The sequence below is a fragment of the Nematolebias whitei genome, chromosome 2 (genome assembly GCF_014905685.2).
Source record: "Nematolebias whitei isolate Nwh7 chromosome 2, NemWhi1, whole genome shotgun sequence".
NCBI lineage: Eukaryota > Metazoa > Chordata > Actinopteri > Cyprinodontiformes > Rivulidae > Nematolebias > Nematolebias whitei.
The window spans coordinates 52,847,085-52,864,146 of NC_056499.1; positions in this window are offsets into that span (position 1 = coordinate 52,847,085).

Genomic DNA, 17,062 nt, shown 5'->3' on the forward strand with positions numbered 1-17,062 from the left:
CACTCTGTACAACACTGCCTCACTCTGTACAACACTGGCTCACTCTGCCAAACACTCTCACTCTCTGTCAAACACTCTCACTATGCCCAACATGGTCTCACTCTGTTCAACACTTACTCACTCACTCTGTCCAACACTGTCTCATTCATTCAATCTTTCTCACTCTGCCAAACACTAACTCTCTGTCAAACACTCTCACTCTGTCCAACACTTACTCACTCTGTCTAACATTGTCTCAATCTGCTCAACACAGTCTCACTATGTCCAAAACTGTCTCACTTTGTCCAACAGTCTCACTCTGCCCAACACTAAATCACTCTGTTCAACACTCTCACTCTGACTAACACTGTCTCATTCTGTTCAAGACTGTCTCACACTGTCCAACAATGTCTCACCTTGTCCAGCACTCTCAATCTGTCCAGGACTGTCTCACTCTGCCCAACACTGTTGCACTCCGACTACTTTCTCACTATGTCTAATTATATCTCACTTTGTCCCACAGTGTCCCAAACTGTCCACAACTGTCTCATTCTGTTTAACACTGTCTCGCTTAGCCCAATACTGTCTCACTCTGTCCAACTGTGTACCAAACTGTCCAAAACTGTCTCACTTTGTCCCACAGTGTTCCAAACAGTCCAACACAGTCTAACTCTGTCTAACACTTTCTCACTCTGTCAACACTGTCTCACTCTGTACACCACTGCCTCACTCTGTACAACACTGTCTCACTCTGTACAACATTGTCTCACACTGTACACCACTGCCTCGCTCTGTACAACACTGTCTCACTCTGTACACCACTGTCTCACACTGTACACCACTGCCTCACTCTGTACAACACTGTCTCACTCTGTACAACACTGCATCACTCTGTACAACACTGCCTCACACTGTACAACACTGTCTCACTTTGTACAACACTGTCTCACTCTGTATAACACTGCCTCACTCTGTACACCACTGTCTCAATCTGTACAACACTGCCTCACTTTGTACCAAAGTGTCCCAAACTGTCCAACACAGTCTCACTTTGTCTAACACTGTCCAACAGTGTCTCACTCTGTCCCACACTGTCTCACTCTGTCCAACACTGCCTCACTCTGTACAACACTGAATCACTCTGTCCAACACTGTCTCACTCTGTCTCACAGTGTCCCAAACTGCCAATACTGTCTCACAGTGTCCCAAACTGTCCAACACTGTCTCATGCTGTCCCACACAGTCTAACACAGTCTCACTCTGTCGCAAAACTTTCTCACTCTGTCCAAAACCATATGACAAAGTACAACACTGTCTCACTATGTCCAACACTGTTTCACTTTGTCCCATATTGTCTGACAATTTAGGACTGTCCAACACAGTCCCATTTTGTCCCATACTCCTTCGCTATGTTCCAAACTGACCTACAATGTCTCAAACTGTTTTATATTTTCTGACAGTTTGGGACTGTCCCACAACTGTTCCACTCTCAGGCCACACTGTTCCAATCTATACCACACTGTCCTACACTGTCCCATACAGTTCAACACCTTCTCACTCTGTCCCATACTGCCCTATACAGTATAGTCACATACTGTCCCACACCCCACCTAGGCTAACAGTGTCTCAAACTATCCAATCCTGTTCCACATTTTCCCACACTGTCCTTCTTTGTCCTATACTTCACATCATATTTTATGGTCTCATATTGCTTCACTCCATCCCAACTTGTCCAACATTGTGTTATACTGTCCCACACTGTCTAATACTGTCCAAATATGTTTTATACTGTCCCACTCCATCACATATTGTCCCACTCTGTCCTATACTGCCCAATCCCTTCACACTCAGTCCTACATTGTCTCACATTGTTTCATTTTCCCACATAGTCCCACTCTGCCCAATACTGTCTCATGCTGTCCCACACTGCTCTTTGCTGTCCGACACATTCCCAGGCTGTCCCAACAACTGTCCCTGTCCCTTGCTCCACACACTCCTACATAGTGAGCAGTGAAGTACTGCATGTTTCCAAAAACGTGCATGTTAGTCTGTGACTAACACATACATTGCTTTGGGTGTGTGCATCACTTCTGAACAGAATCAGATTAAAGTCTAAAAAAGTTAAGTCTGGTCCTCTGGACATTCAAAAAACAAAACAAAAACAACAACAACAAAAAAATGTAGAAACGTTTAGTCTTTCGGATGTCACACTCTGGACTCTGGAACCCTCAGAAGATGATTACAGTCATGGCAGTGCTGATTTCAGCTCTTACAAACTGGACCACAGAGGCTCATTCAGAACCTGGACCAAAGAGGCTCAGATCTAGGACCTGGACCATAGAGGCTCATTCAGAACCTGGACCACAGAGGCTCAGATCCAGGACCTGGAGCAGTGGACAACATCCAGGACCAGTGAAGTTGCATTCTGAGATCTCTGTCTGTCTCTCTCTGTCTCTCTGTCTCTCTCTCTCTCTCTCTCTCTCTCTCTCTCTCTCACGCGCGCACAGCAGACTTACGGATCTTGGCGACACTTGCCACCAGGAGCCAGATGGCGATGATGTACGGGGTCTGGACGTAGTCCCACTCCCACTGGACCACCCGGAACCCGCCGCCATGATGATGATGCTCCGCTCTATCCTCCTCCCCATCCCCGGGACCCGCCGCCTCCTCCGCCGCAGACCGAGCCGAGGCCACGCCGGGAGCCCCGAACTCCTCCGGGCCTGACTGGACCAGCGGGGACGAACCGAGCTTCAAAGAGCCGGTACCAGACAGGACGACGGGGGCGGCGGCCGGAGGCAGCAGTAGCAGCATCAGACCGAGGGGCAGCATCATGTCCCCGCAGCTCAGTGAGACCAGTCCCGGACCCGGCTTTATAACCGCACCTAGGAGGGGGAGGGGGTGGGGGGGGGGTGGGGGAGGGTGGATCCAACTGAGGCTCAAACAGGTGGAGGAGGGACCGGAGCTAAGCACCCCCCCCCCCCCCCCCTCCAGGTCCTGTTGTCAGAACACAGTTTTAATGAAGTCCGTCTCCTTTAATTAAATTGTTGTCCTTTTATTCCTGTTTTGAGTTATTAAATCAAAAAAATTCTCAATGGGATTAACTTGTACAAATAAAGGTTAAATGAAAAAAAAAAGTAAAACATTGGTCCTAAACAGGGACATGTACACCATACAAATACAAAAAGTAGAAGAAAACAGCTCAACATTTAAGAAATTTGGTTTAATACACACAATTTTACTCGTTTTGTCACATAAATGTTTTCTTTTGAGCTTGCTGCAGCTAAAGTGAAACAGGAAGTGACATCAAAGGGGAACTCCCTGTTTTTTGTTTATTGAAACAAATATTTGAGCTCTGACTCTTCATCTCTTTCTTACAGAAGCTCAAAATAATCTGAAGAAACATCAGACACTGACTTGTCATCCTTTGTAGCGATGATGCTGTTCACATGCAGGCGTTCTCCTTTGACATCACTTCCTGTGCATGAGAAGAACTGTTCATCTCAGTGGTGTGAAATTTTATTTGCAAAACAATGGTAGTGTTATCATTCCCAAAATGCATTCATATTTATTATTGAAGTTTGACGTCACAGTCACTTTAAAGACCCCGTAGTCCTGCAGGTTTGAAACCACATCAAAAACCTGACCCCCTCCAAATTATAATCTAGACCTCCAGATGAGTCTTGCTGGTAGATCAGAGTCCTCCTGGTGTGGTGAGGTTAGGAGGGGCATTTAAAAGGGCCCTAGAGGTTATCCCTGCTGCCGCCCTAGGGTCAAAATGACCCACAAGGGCCTCTGTTTTAATATGGTGACCTTGTGGGTCATTTTGACCCAAGGGCAGATGGAGGGTCAAACCTTGAAAATTAATAGAAGTCCATCTAGAAAGGACAGGAAGCCTAAGAAGACATGTCCAAACAGGGACTGTGTGGGCCCCTAAAGAAACTTTCAGTCAGAACCAACGCTGCTGTGTTCTGGACAGTTGGAGGACGATGCAGAGACGACGACACCAGAGCCTGGAGACGAGGACGGAAGTCTTTGTCCAGGCTAGCTTAACAATTAGCAAAACAGGAGCTTTTTATTTGTTGTTTTCTAAAATATTTTTTATTTAAAACATTAATGTAAAGAACTCAATCAGCTGATATTAAACATCTACACTGAACCATCCACCGTTTGGTAGGGTTGCTGTTCTGAACACAACACGGTGTGTGTGTGTCTGTGCGTGTGTGTCTGTGTGAGTCTGTGTACATCTGTATGCATCTGTGTATCTGTGTGTGTGTGTGTCTTTGTGCGTCTGTGTGAGTCTGTGTACATCTGTATGCATCTGTGTGTGTCCGTGTGTGTGTGTGTGTGTGTTTCTGTGTGTGTCTTGGTGTGTCTGTGTGCATGTATATGTGTGTCTATTCAGTTTAGTTTATTTCTATAGCACCAAGTCACAACAGAAGTAATCTCAGGGCACTGAACAGAAACATTCATATATAAAAATAATAATTTAACATTATTTATCTGAGGAGCAGATTGCTTTGCTTTACTCCATCTCAGAACTCTCATCTTGAGCAAGCATGAAGGCGACAGTTGAAAGGAAAAACTCGCTCATGAGGAAGAAACCTTTATCAGAACCAGGCACAGGACAAGTGGTCATCTGCTTCAACTGGCTGGGTTTGAGAGGAACAGATACACAATGGCAGGTCAAGAATCACATGTTAAGATAGAAATAGTATCAAATGAAAACTATTCAATTTTAACAATTCATTTAAAGAAATTAGGTCAATTTGTCCTCTGGTAGTCTAAGCTTAAGGCAGCATAACAACATGACCCTAACTATAGGATTTATCAAAAAGGAAAGTCTTAAGCCCAGTCTTAAAACTGGACAATGTGTCAGCCTCATGGACAGAAACTGGAAGTTGGTTCCACAAGAGAGGAGCACGATAACTGAAAGATCTTCCTCCCATTCTGCTTTTGGAAACTCTAGGGACCACGAGTAAACCTGCAGTCTGAGAGCAAAGTACTCTGTTTGGAAAATATGGAACAATAAGATCTGTAATATAAGATGGAGCTAGGTTGCTGAGAGCTTTGTAGGTTAGAAGTCTATCCATGCATTATCTTTTACCTGTTTCTTCCATTTTGGGTCACGGGGGTCACTGGTGTCCATGTCCAGCAATCACTGTGCAAGAGGTACACCCTGGACATATCTCCAGTCCATCACAGGGACACATAGAGACAAACGAGACAAACAACCATTCACTCTCTCACTCACACCTAGAGACAATTTAGAGTTACCAATCATCCATCCATCCATCCATCCATTATCTTTACCCGTTTATTCCATTTTGGGTCACGGGGGTCGCTGGTGCCCATGTCCAGCAATCACTGTGCGAGGGGCGGGGTACACCCTGGACGGGTCGCAAGTTCATCACAGGGCCACATAGAGACAAACGAGACAAACAAACATTCACTCTCTCACTCACACCTAGGGACAATTTAGAGTTACCAATCAGCCTAACATGCATGTTTTTGGTCTGTGGGAGGAAACTGGAGTGCCTGGAGAAAACCCACGCATGCACGGAGAGAACATGCAAACTCCACCCAGACGGGGCCCCGGACCGGGATTTGGGCCGGGGTCCTGCTCGTTGAGAGGCAGCAGCTCTACTAGTTGTGCCACCATGCTGCCCCTTAGAATTAAGATTTTGAATTCAGTTAGATGTTGATGGTGCTGAAGCAGGTCTATGGTCCACCTGATCAGAGCATCTCTAGTTTTTCCCAAATCTTTGCTGAACTCCCATAAACTGAAAAACCACTAAAGCAACTAAACAAACCAGAACAAGCTCTTAGCTAACCATGAGCCTAGCCTGGACAAAGCCTTCACGGCTGGTCTGAATCATGAGTCACACATTTTCAATGCTGTTCATTTTCAATCCACTATTAAAGGTAGTGCCACAGAAACGGGTCACATCGTTCAGTAAAAGTCAAGTTCAGTTTACAGCAGTGGAAACGGACCATGATGCACTGTTGTCTGAGCCCATACAGTAGGCTAATGGAGGCTAAAGCTAACGTCTGCAGCTCAGTATTGTGATTTTCACGCTAACCGACATATTAAAGTGTCTCATCTGACTGAACTGGAGAAATTAGAAAAATGTGAGCTCAATTTAAAATGTTTAAACATGAAACATGATAAAGGTCTGTTTTAAGTCACGTTTTCAGAGCCTGTTGGATTTTTGGGTCCAACATATAAAAACTGTTGTTTCCCTATTATTTGTCAGAGAATCAGCTGACCTGCACTTGGACCAGAACACAGATAAAAGTTGAGGTCATATAGTAGTTTATAATGATAAGAACAAGGTTCTGCTGCAGGCCTGAGCTCATTTTGTCTGTTGTCCTTGGACCATGTCTGATAGTCCACCCGTGACAGCAACGAGTCAAAATAAGCAGATTAGGGACATTTTAATAAGAAAAAATGGTTCTGATTTCAGAAGCATCTCTCCACACTCTCCTGACCTCGTTCATCCAGATAAGAGAACTCTTCTTCTGTGGTTCTCAAGTGTTGCAGCATCAACTGTGATCAGAGTACCAAAGAACAGAACCTGTGGGTGTGTACACTTTGCTAACACTAGCTGCTTTGGCTCCATACAGTCGTGCACTTTACCCCATCCTGGAGTGAAGAGGGACAATTGGAAATGCACGCTCCCTCCCTCCCCATGTCCATGTTGTGAGCGTGATAACATAAAAAATAAATGAGGTAACAACTTCTATTTTGGTGTGTGGTCACACCTAGATGTAAAAATGGTTTATTTTGGAAATTGGGCTGCCAAGACTAAATCCAAGATGGCTGCCATCATAAATGTATACATAAACAAACCATCCTTATCATTTGAGGAAACAATGTGTCTAGCTTTTATTTTGCTTAAAAATAATGTTTCCTCAAATTATTGGAGTGGCTGAAGGTTAGTCTATATGGCTTAGGCCACCATTGACCACCCCCTGGCTCCACCCCTGGTTCCAGTGGTGGATAAAACTGCTCACTCCACTCACCAGGATCTGTCACTCTGTGCTGCCTCGGACAAGAAAAAAAACTCTACTTCTGTTCTACACAGTGTAACTCCTACCCACTTGAATATCCTGCACCAAAAACATTCAGGTTCACTTTCATTTCCTGTTCAGTTCAAGTCCAGAAAAACACTCATCTCATGAACTACAAACATTTACAATTCAAATCACTCAGTGATGGGTTGCCCCAGTGTACTGCTTCTGGTAACAGTTGTTGCCATTGTTCTTCCTTCTAATCTGTCTCATTAAAGCTGTGTATCAGTGGTGTGTTCTTTTGAGATTCAGGAGATCCTTTGTGTGTATTTGTTACGATCACTGACGATGACCTTCTCATCTGATCAGAAACTTTAGAAATGATTCTTTAGTTTGAGGTTTCATTTTTGTTTTCACTTTTATCAACAGTTGGCGTCGATCCACACAGAGTCTAAACAGTGTTCAGATCTACCCATTCGGGATGGTCTGCAATCATTCTGACACCATTCACCACATGGCACATCACCGTCACAACTTAAAATCCCAGTAAAACTCATTTATAATAATGTGTACATAAACGTCAGTAAAAAAGGTGTAGAGAACCAGAAGACTAGAGTTGAATATGAACCTATTTGGGGTGTGGGTTATGCATCAGTAACTGTAACAAGCTTTACACCAGTGTCCCCAGTCACTGAGTGGAGACAGTGGTATCAGAGTTGTAGTTTTTGAGGTGAGTGTTTTTCTGGATTGGAAGTGAACAGAGAACACAAGTAAACCTTAATGTTTTTTTATTCAAGATATTCAAGTGGAGTTTGCATGTTCTCTCCGTGCATGCGTGGGTTTTCTCCGGGTACTCCAGTTTCCTCCCACAGACCAAAAGCATGCATGTTAGGCTGATTGGTAACTCTAAATTGTCCCTAGGTGTGAGTGAGAGAGTGAATGGTTGTTTGTGTTGTTTGTCTCTATGTGGCCCTGTGATGGACTTGCGACCCGTCCAGGGTGTACCCCGCCCCTCGCACAGTGATTGCTGGACATGGGCACCAGCGACCCCCGTGACCCAAAATGGAATAAACGGGTAAAGATAATGGATGGATGGATGGATATTCAAGTGGGTCAGAGTTAGACTGTGTAGAGGAGCATATGTAGAGAGGCAGAGCAGAATGACGGATCCTGGCGAGTAGAGGGAGCAATTTTATCTACCACCAGGAACAATGGAGCAGCGGAGCAGCCAGGGGCCACCTTAATAATTACAGGAAATTATAGTTGCAAGCAACATTTTTTCTTCTTCTTTTCCACCAACAGCTGCTGCTCTTTCTGACGTTGCACATTCGTGGTGAGACATATTGTGTCACCCTGTTTGTCTGTTGGTAGCTCGAGTAAATTGTTTGCTCAAGTTGTCTCTGTTTTCTGGATTTATCTGTCTTTTGCACAGTTTTTCATTCTAGTTCAAAAAAACACTTAGTTCAGTTGTTTTTCTACTGTCGGATAGTGCTTAAAACACCTCTTATCTTTCAACACTTCTCGGTTTTTATTGGTGTATTTGGCTCTGCTAGCTCTTGCTAGCGTTAGTTTAGCATGGCTGCTGCTTCTCTCCCTGCTTCCTCTGTTTTTTCTTGCTCTGTGTGTCAAATGTTTAGTTACTCCTCTGCCTCCTTTAGTGGTAATGATACATGTAACAAATGTAGTATATATGTAACAAATGTAGTCTTATGGTACCTTTGGAGGAGAGGCTGTCTGAATTTGAAGCTCGGCTCTGCGCTGTAGAAAAACCAGTAGCTAGCCAGGTCCCCTTAGACAGCATGGAACCACAGAGGCTAGCTCCCGTTAGCGGTTCTCCAGCAGACCCCGAGCAGCCGGGACCCCAGGCCGGCTGGGTGACGGTCCGGAGCAAGCGTAGTGCTAAGTCTATCTCCCAGTTCACCACCGACCCGTTCACGTTTCTAATCGATTTTCCTCGCTCAGTGACACACCCGCTGAGAAGCAGACCCTGGTTATTGGCAGCTCCATAGTCTGACATGTGGCTTTAGGGACTCCAGCGGCCATAGTCAAATGCATTCCAGGGGCCAGAGCGGGCAACATAGAATCTTATTTGAAACTGCTGACTAAGGCTAAGGCTAAATACGGTAAGATTTTTATTCACGTTGGCAGTAATGACACCCGGTTACGCCAATCGGAGGTCACTAAAATTAATATTGCTTCTGTGTGTGACTTTGCTAAAACCATGTCGGACTCCGTAGTTTTCTCCGGCCCCCTCTTCAACCTGACCTGCGATGACATGTTTAGCCGTATGTCGTCGTTTAACTGCTGTGTGTCCAGGTGGTGTTCTGACAACGACGTGGGCTACATAGATAACTGGAGTTCTTTCTGGGTCTGGTCTGATGCGGAGAGATGGCATCCATCCCACTTTGGACGGAGCCGCTCTTCTTTCTAGAAATATGGCTGATTTTGTTTATCCCCCAAATTATTGATGACCCAGGGTCCAGTCCAGGAAGCAGAGTTGTAGTCCTCCACAACTCTCTGCTGCTTCTCCTCTGTTACCCACCCACACCCCCATTGAATCAGTGTCAACTCGCCCACGGCTCAAATTAAATAAACCAAAAATCAGCTCTAAAAACATAAACCATAAAAATCTGATTAAAATAAACACAGTTACTTTACCAGAGCAAAATCATAAAATCATTAAATGTGGATTATTGAACATCAGATCTCTTTCCTCTAAATCCCTGTTAGTTAATGAACTGATAACTGATCATCATATTGATTTATTCTGTCTGACAGAAACTTGGCTACAACAGGAGGATTTTGTTAGTATAAATGAATCCACTCCTGTTAATTATTTAAATTTTTATGTTTCTAGAACAACTGGCCGAGGTGGAGGAGTAACTTATTTTTTTCAGTCAGGATTATTGATTAATGCCAAACCAGTTATTAGTTATGATTCTTTTGAATCACTGTCCCTCAGTCTTTCTCATCCAAAATGGAAATCAGAAAAGCCACTTTTATTAGTTGTTATATATTGTCCACCAGGCGCTTACTCTCAGTTTTTCTCAGAATTCTTAACTGACTTACTATTAAATACTGAGAAAATCATCATAATGGGCGATTTCAATATTCATGTAGATGTTGAAAGCGGGGCAGCACGGTGGCGCAACTGGTAGAGCTGCTGCCTCTCAGCAAGCAGGTCCCTGGTTCAAACCCCAGTCCAGGGGCCTTTCTGGGTGCATGTTCTCTCCGTGCATGCGTGGGTTTTCTCAGGGTGCTCCGGTTTCCTCCCACAGACCAAAAACATGCATGTTAGGCTGACTGGTAACTCTAAATTGTCCCTAGGTGTGAGTGAGAAAGTGAATGGTTGTTTGTCTCTATGTGACCCTGTGATGGACTTGCGACCCGTCCAGGGTGTACCCCACCCCTCGCACAGTGATTGCTGGACATGGGCACCAGCGACCCCCGTGACCCAAAATGGAATAAGCGGGTAAAGATAATGGATGGATGGATGGATGGATGTTGAAAGCAATAGCTTAAGCATAGCCTTTAATAATTTAATAAACTCATTTGGTTTTAACCAAAATGTCCGCACATCTACTCATTCTTATCATTACATTCTTGATTTAGTTTTAACCTATAGAGATTAAGGACTTGGTAATAGTTCCTCAAAATCCTATTATGTTCGACCATTTTTTAATAACCTTTGAGTTTACATTAAATGACTACACAGTCACTGAGAGTAAATTTCATCTCAGCAGGCGCTTATCTGAAAATGCTGTAACCTTTCACTCACCAATGATTTTTTATCCTGCCTGGAGAGTTCTGGATTAAATCAACATGTTGATTTTTCCACCCATATTAAAGGACATACACTGGACTTGATTTGTTGTTCTGGACTTACACCTGTTGACTGCAAATCCGATGAACTCACCTTTTCTGACAATTTTTTCCTTTCATTCCATATTCCTCTGTGTGTTTCATCAACCAAGACAGCTCGGCTCATCTCGTTCAGGAATATTAAAGACATCAATTTGGATTCCCTTTCCACTGATATTTCCTCCACTCTGATCCCTGATCATCTTCTGACTCCGGATCAACTCACTGTTCAATACAATTATCACTTAACCCACATTCTCAACTCCCTTGCTCCTGTTAAAACTCGATCTGTTACCTTTACTCATTCTGCCCCCTGGTTTACTTCTGAACTTCGGACCATCAAAGCCAAATGTCGTCAACTTGAACGACTCTATAAAAAATCCGGTCTTACCATCCACAGGGACATGTACATTTCTCATACATCACACTACAAGAACTTGATCTCACTAACTAAACATTCTTATTACTCTGGCCTCATTTCCTCTAACAAAGGTAACGCAAAGATCCTGTTTTCATTGCTCAACAATACTTTTCACCCCCCTGACTCTCTTCCCTCTCACTTCTACTCAGACAACACATGTAATTCTCTCATGTTCTTTTTTAACGATAAAATCAGTAAAATTCATCAGCAACTTTGTCCTGTCTCTCCTCTTTCTCCCTCCTCTGAACCTTATCTGCCTAGTCAACCTTTTTCTGTCTTTCAGTTTCCTCCTGCCTCTGAAATAGCCGAACTTATCCATAAATCCAAGCCTTCTACATGCTCACTGGATCCTCTCCCTACAGCGCTTGTTAAATCTTGCATTTTGTCACTTCTTCCATTCATTTCTGCCATCATTCACTCTTCTCTTTCCTCTGGAACTGTCCCAGTTATTTTCAAAACTGCAGTTATCACTCCAATCATTAAAAAACCTGGATTGGATTCCAATACTTTCAATAATCTCCGTCCTATTTCTAACCTTCCATTCATCTCTAAAATTCTGGAAAAAACAGTCGCCTTTCAACCCACCTTCATTTAACCAATAACAGTCTATATGAACAGTTCCAGTCTGGTTTTCCCCCCCGTCATAGCACAGAATCTGTTCTCCTCACTATCACCAACTCTCTTCTCATGGCAGCAGATTCTGGATTACTTTCTCTCCTCATCCTCCTCGATCTCAGTGCGGCTTTTGATACCATCTCCCACAACATCCTCCTCCACAGACTTTCATCCATTGGCATCACTCACACACCCCTCGCTTGGTTTCAGTCATATCTCTCTGGCCGTACTCAGTTCATCCAACTGAAATCATTCAGATCCCATTCCTCTCCTGTGACCAGGTGTGCCCCAAGGCTCTGTCCTGGGGCCCCTTCTTTTCATCATCTACCTTCTCCCCCTTGGTAATATCTTTCGTAAATTTAACATCCATTTCCACTGTTTTGCCTATGACACCCAGCTCTTTTTATCCACTGCACCTAACTCTTCACTTCCTCCCTCCTTCCTCACTTCCTGCTTAGCTGAAATTAAATCCTGGTTCATGTCTAACTGCCTGAAATTAAACAGTGATAAAACAGAGTTTCTACTCATTGGCACTAAATCCACCTTATCTAAAGTTAACAGTTTTTCACTCACCATCGACAACTCCTTAGTTTCTCCCTCCCCTCACGTCAAGAGTCTGGGTGTCATTCTTGACAGCACTCTCTCTTTCCACTCTCACATCAATAGTACTACCCGGTCTGCATATTTCCACCTTCGAAATATCAACCGTCTTCGTCCATCCCTCTCTCCACACTCTGCTTCCATCCTGGTCCACAGTCTGGTCATTTCTCGAATCGATTACTGTAACTCTCTCCTCTTTGGTCTGCCTCACAAATTAATCCGTAAGCTTCAAATGGTTCAAAATTCAGCTGCCCGCATCGTCACCAAAACCCCCTCATTTCACCACATCACCCCAGTTTTACAGCAACTTCACTGGCTTCCAGTCACATTCAGAATTCAATTTAAAATCTTGTTGTTCACTTTCAAGGCCATCCACAACCTCGCCCCTCCTTACCTGTTAGATCTCCTGCACATGACCACCCATTCACGCTCCCTTCGTTCTTCCACTTCCATCCACCTTAACGTGCCTCTTGTCCGCCTCAGCACCATGGGACACAGAGCCTTTTCTCACTCTGCTCCCCAGCTCTGGAATGCTCTTCCCCCAGACATCCGTAACATTGACTGCCTTCTGACCTTCAAATCAAATCTCAAAACTCATCTGTTCAAGCTAGCCTTTTCACTTTAACTGTTATTTTTAAATGTTATTTTCTTTTTGGTTTAGTGTTTTTAATAGTTATTTTATATTGTTTAATACTGTGTTTTTAATGCTGTGAAGTGTCCTTGGGTGTTTTGAAAGGCGCTGACAAATAAAATGCATTATTATCATTATTAACCAAATTTAAACAATCTCTTCCATCAATGTTTTCCTCTGTCTTGCAGAGTAATGCATCAGAGAGCAGTGACTTAGATCATCTAGTTGATCATCTTACAACTTCAATGCAAACTTCACTTAATAAAATTGCTCCACTGAAAAAGAAAGTAATCAATCAGATGAAAGTGGCTCCTTGGATGAATTCTGAGTTACGTACTTTAAAGCAGGCATCTAGAAACCAGGAGAGAAAATGGCGCTCTACTAATATTGAAAAATTTTGTTTAACTTGGAAAGATTGTCTGATAACATATAAAAAAGCTCTCTGCAATGCTAGAACTTTATATTGCTCATCTTTAAAAGAGGAGAATAAAAATAACCCCAGGTTTCTGTTTAGTACTATTGCTAGACTAATTAAAAGTCCCATTTCTGTTGAACCATGTATCCCTACAACTATAAGTAGTGATGACTTCATGAGACTGTGATGGACTTGCGACCCGTCCAGGGTGTACCCCGCCCGTCGCACAGTGATTGCTGGACATGGGCATCGGCGACCCCCATGACCCAAAATGGAATAAGCGGGTAAAGATAATGGATGGATGGATGGACTTCATGAGATTCTTTATAAATAAAATTATTTCAATTAGAGTGAAAATTCAAACCATCCTTCCTTCTACTATTTCTAGTCACCTGTCAAATGAGACAACTTAAAAAAAAATTACACTAGAGCCTGATTTATGTTTGGACAGTTTTTGTCCCGTTGAGCTCTCTGAATTGTCAAAAATAATAACCTCATCCAAACCATCCACATGCCTGCTAGATCCCATCCCAACCAGAATGTTTAAAGAGGTATTTCCCCTAATTAATGTTCACATTTTGGATCTATTTCATTTGTCTTTAATGGATGGTTATGTACCACAGCACTTTAAGGTTGCTGTAATTAAACATTTACTTAAGAAGGCTGAACTTGATTCAGAAATTCTGGCCAACTATAGACCTATATCTAATCTAAGTTTCATCTCAAAAATTCTAGAGAAAATAGGTTCAGGTCAGTTGCGTGAACATCTACAAAGAAATAATCTGTTTGAAGAGTTTCAGTCAGGGGTTGGAGCTCATCATAGCACAGAAACAGCACTAGCAAAAGTAACTAATGATATTCTCATGGCCTCAGACAATGGACTTGTGTTAGACCTCAGTGCTGCATTTGATACAAATGATCACAATATTTTACTACAGAGGCTTGAATATGATGTTGGGATTACAGGAACAGCTCTAAAATGGTTTAAATCATATCTATCTGATAGATTCCAGATTGTAAATTTAAATAATAAATCCAAAAAAGTTCAATCTGGTCCTCTGGACATACAAAAAAAAAAACAAAGCAAAAAAATGTAGAAATGTTTCGTCTCTCATCCGAAAGACTTCCTCAGTCTGAGGTGCTATATTCAGCTCAGTCTCTTAAATAGCACCGTCTCAAAGTGGATCAACCAGTTTGCTGCTGACAACCAAAACCAGCTGCTCACATGGTCAAGAAGGACCATCAGCCTAATAATGGATCATTAGCAGACTGATGGCTGTTTACTATTCACAGGGGGTTGAGTGATACTAGCAATAACAGCATTGTAAGAGGGGGACAGTTGAAACCAGAGGCCTCCACCCCTGTTTAATGATGGACGATTTCTTTTCACAAAGATAGCCTCCTTTACTCCTCCCTCAAACCATCGTTCCTCTCTGTCCAGGATGTGAACATCTTCATCCCTGAAAGAGTGACCACTGGCCTGGAGATGAGTGTAGACCGCAGCATCCTGGCGTGATGATGTTGCTCTTCTGTGCTGGGCCATCCTTTTGGCCAGTGGATGTTTAGTTTCCCCGATGTAAAACTGATCACAGCCCTCCTGACACTGAACAGCATACACAATATTACTCTGGTTGTGCCGGGGGACTGGATCTTTGGGATGAACCAGTTTTGCCATAATGTATTTTGGGGTTTAAAAGCCACTGGGACGTTATGTTTAGAAAATAAACGTCTCAGTTTCTCTGATACTCCCTCATCATACGCATATAGGCAGAAACATGGGTGTGCTATGGGGTCTCCAGTTTCTCCTATTGTTGCCAACCTGTACATGGAGGAGGTAGAAAAGAGAGCCATGACGTCCTTTTCAGGGACACCACCAAGTCATTGGTTCAGGTATGTTGACGACCCCTGGGTTAAAATTAAATCTCAGGAAGTCCAACATTTTACTGACCACATCAACTCTGTGGATAAATACATCAAGTTCACACAAGAAGATGTAAAAAAAATGGCAGGTTGGCTTTCTTGGACTGTGAGGTCTCAGTTTCTGATAGAAGACATTTGCAAACTGGCGTGTACCGCAAACCCACCCACACAGACCCCTATTTGCAGTTTGACTCCCATCACCCTTTGGAGCACAAGTTAGGATTCATCAGGACTCTGTATCACAGAGCAGACAGCATCCCCACTAACTCAGGAGCCAGGCAGAAGGAGAAATCCCACACAAGACAGGCTCTAGAGCAATGTGGATATCCTAACTGGGCCTTCCGGAAAGCAGAGAAGAAACCCAAACAGGACTCCAGTCAGCCATCAGGTGAAAAGGAGGAACCCAGACCCAGACCAGTGGTCATTCCATATGTTGAGGGAGTATCAGAGAAACTGAGATGTTTATTTTCTAAACATAATGTCTCAGTGGCTTTTAAACCCCAAAATACATTACGGCAAAGATTGGTTCATCCCAAAAATCCAGTGCCCCAGCAGAAACAGAATATTGTGTCTGCTGTTCAGTGTCAGGAGGGCGGTGATCAGTCTTACATCGAGGAAACTAAACAGCCACTGGCCAAAAGGATGGCCCAGCACAGAAGAGCAACACCATCAGGCCAGGACTCTGCGGTCTGCACTCATCTCCAGGCCAGCGGTCACTCTTTCAGGGATGAAGATGTTCACATCCTGGACAGAGAGGAACGATGGTTTGAGGGAGGAGTAAAGGAGGCCATCTTTGTGAAAAGAAATTGTCCATCATTAAACGGGGTGGAGGCCTCTGGGTTCAACTGTCCCCCTCTTACAATGCTGTTATTGCTATTATCACTCAGTCCCCTGTGAATAGTAAACAGCTATCAGTGTGCTAATGATCCATTGTTAGGCTGATGGTCCTTCTTGATCATGTGAGCAGCTGGTTTTGTTGTCAGCAGCAAACTGGTTGATCCACTCTGAGAAGGTGCTATTTAAGAGACTGAGCTGAATACAGCACCTCAGACTGAGGAAGTCTTTCGGATGAGAGACGAAACACTTCTACATTTTTTTTTTTTTTTTAATGTCCAGAGGACCAGATTGAATTTTTTGGATATTTCTACCTGGATTATTGAGCATGCATCAGGATATTTGTTGTTTTTGGCGCTATATAAATAAACTGAATTGAATAAATGGCATGTACTGTATATTTGTTGCATGAATGATGTTGGAGTGTGAGTGAGTGTCTGCTTTATGAGTGATAGTGTGTGTTTGTTAATGTATAACTTATATGGGTTACTTAAAGATGTATAAGATTGAAAACTGATAACTTTAGCAGCCATCTCGTACAAGGTCACTTAATGACAGGAAATGTACACAGACATTCCTCTCTTTGTTCTGGCACTGTCCCACACTATTTTAAAACTGCTATTGTCTGTCCTTTGCTAAAAAAGCCAAATTTGGATTCTTCGATGCCTGAAAATTACAGACCTATCTCCAAACTTCCCTTTCTATCAAAGATCCTGGAGAAGGTTGTAGCACAACAATTAAACTGCTTTTTGGAGGTAAATGACATCATGGATTC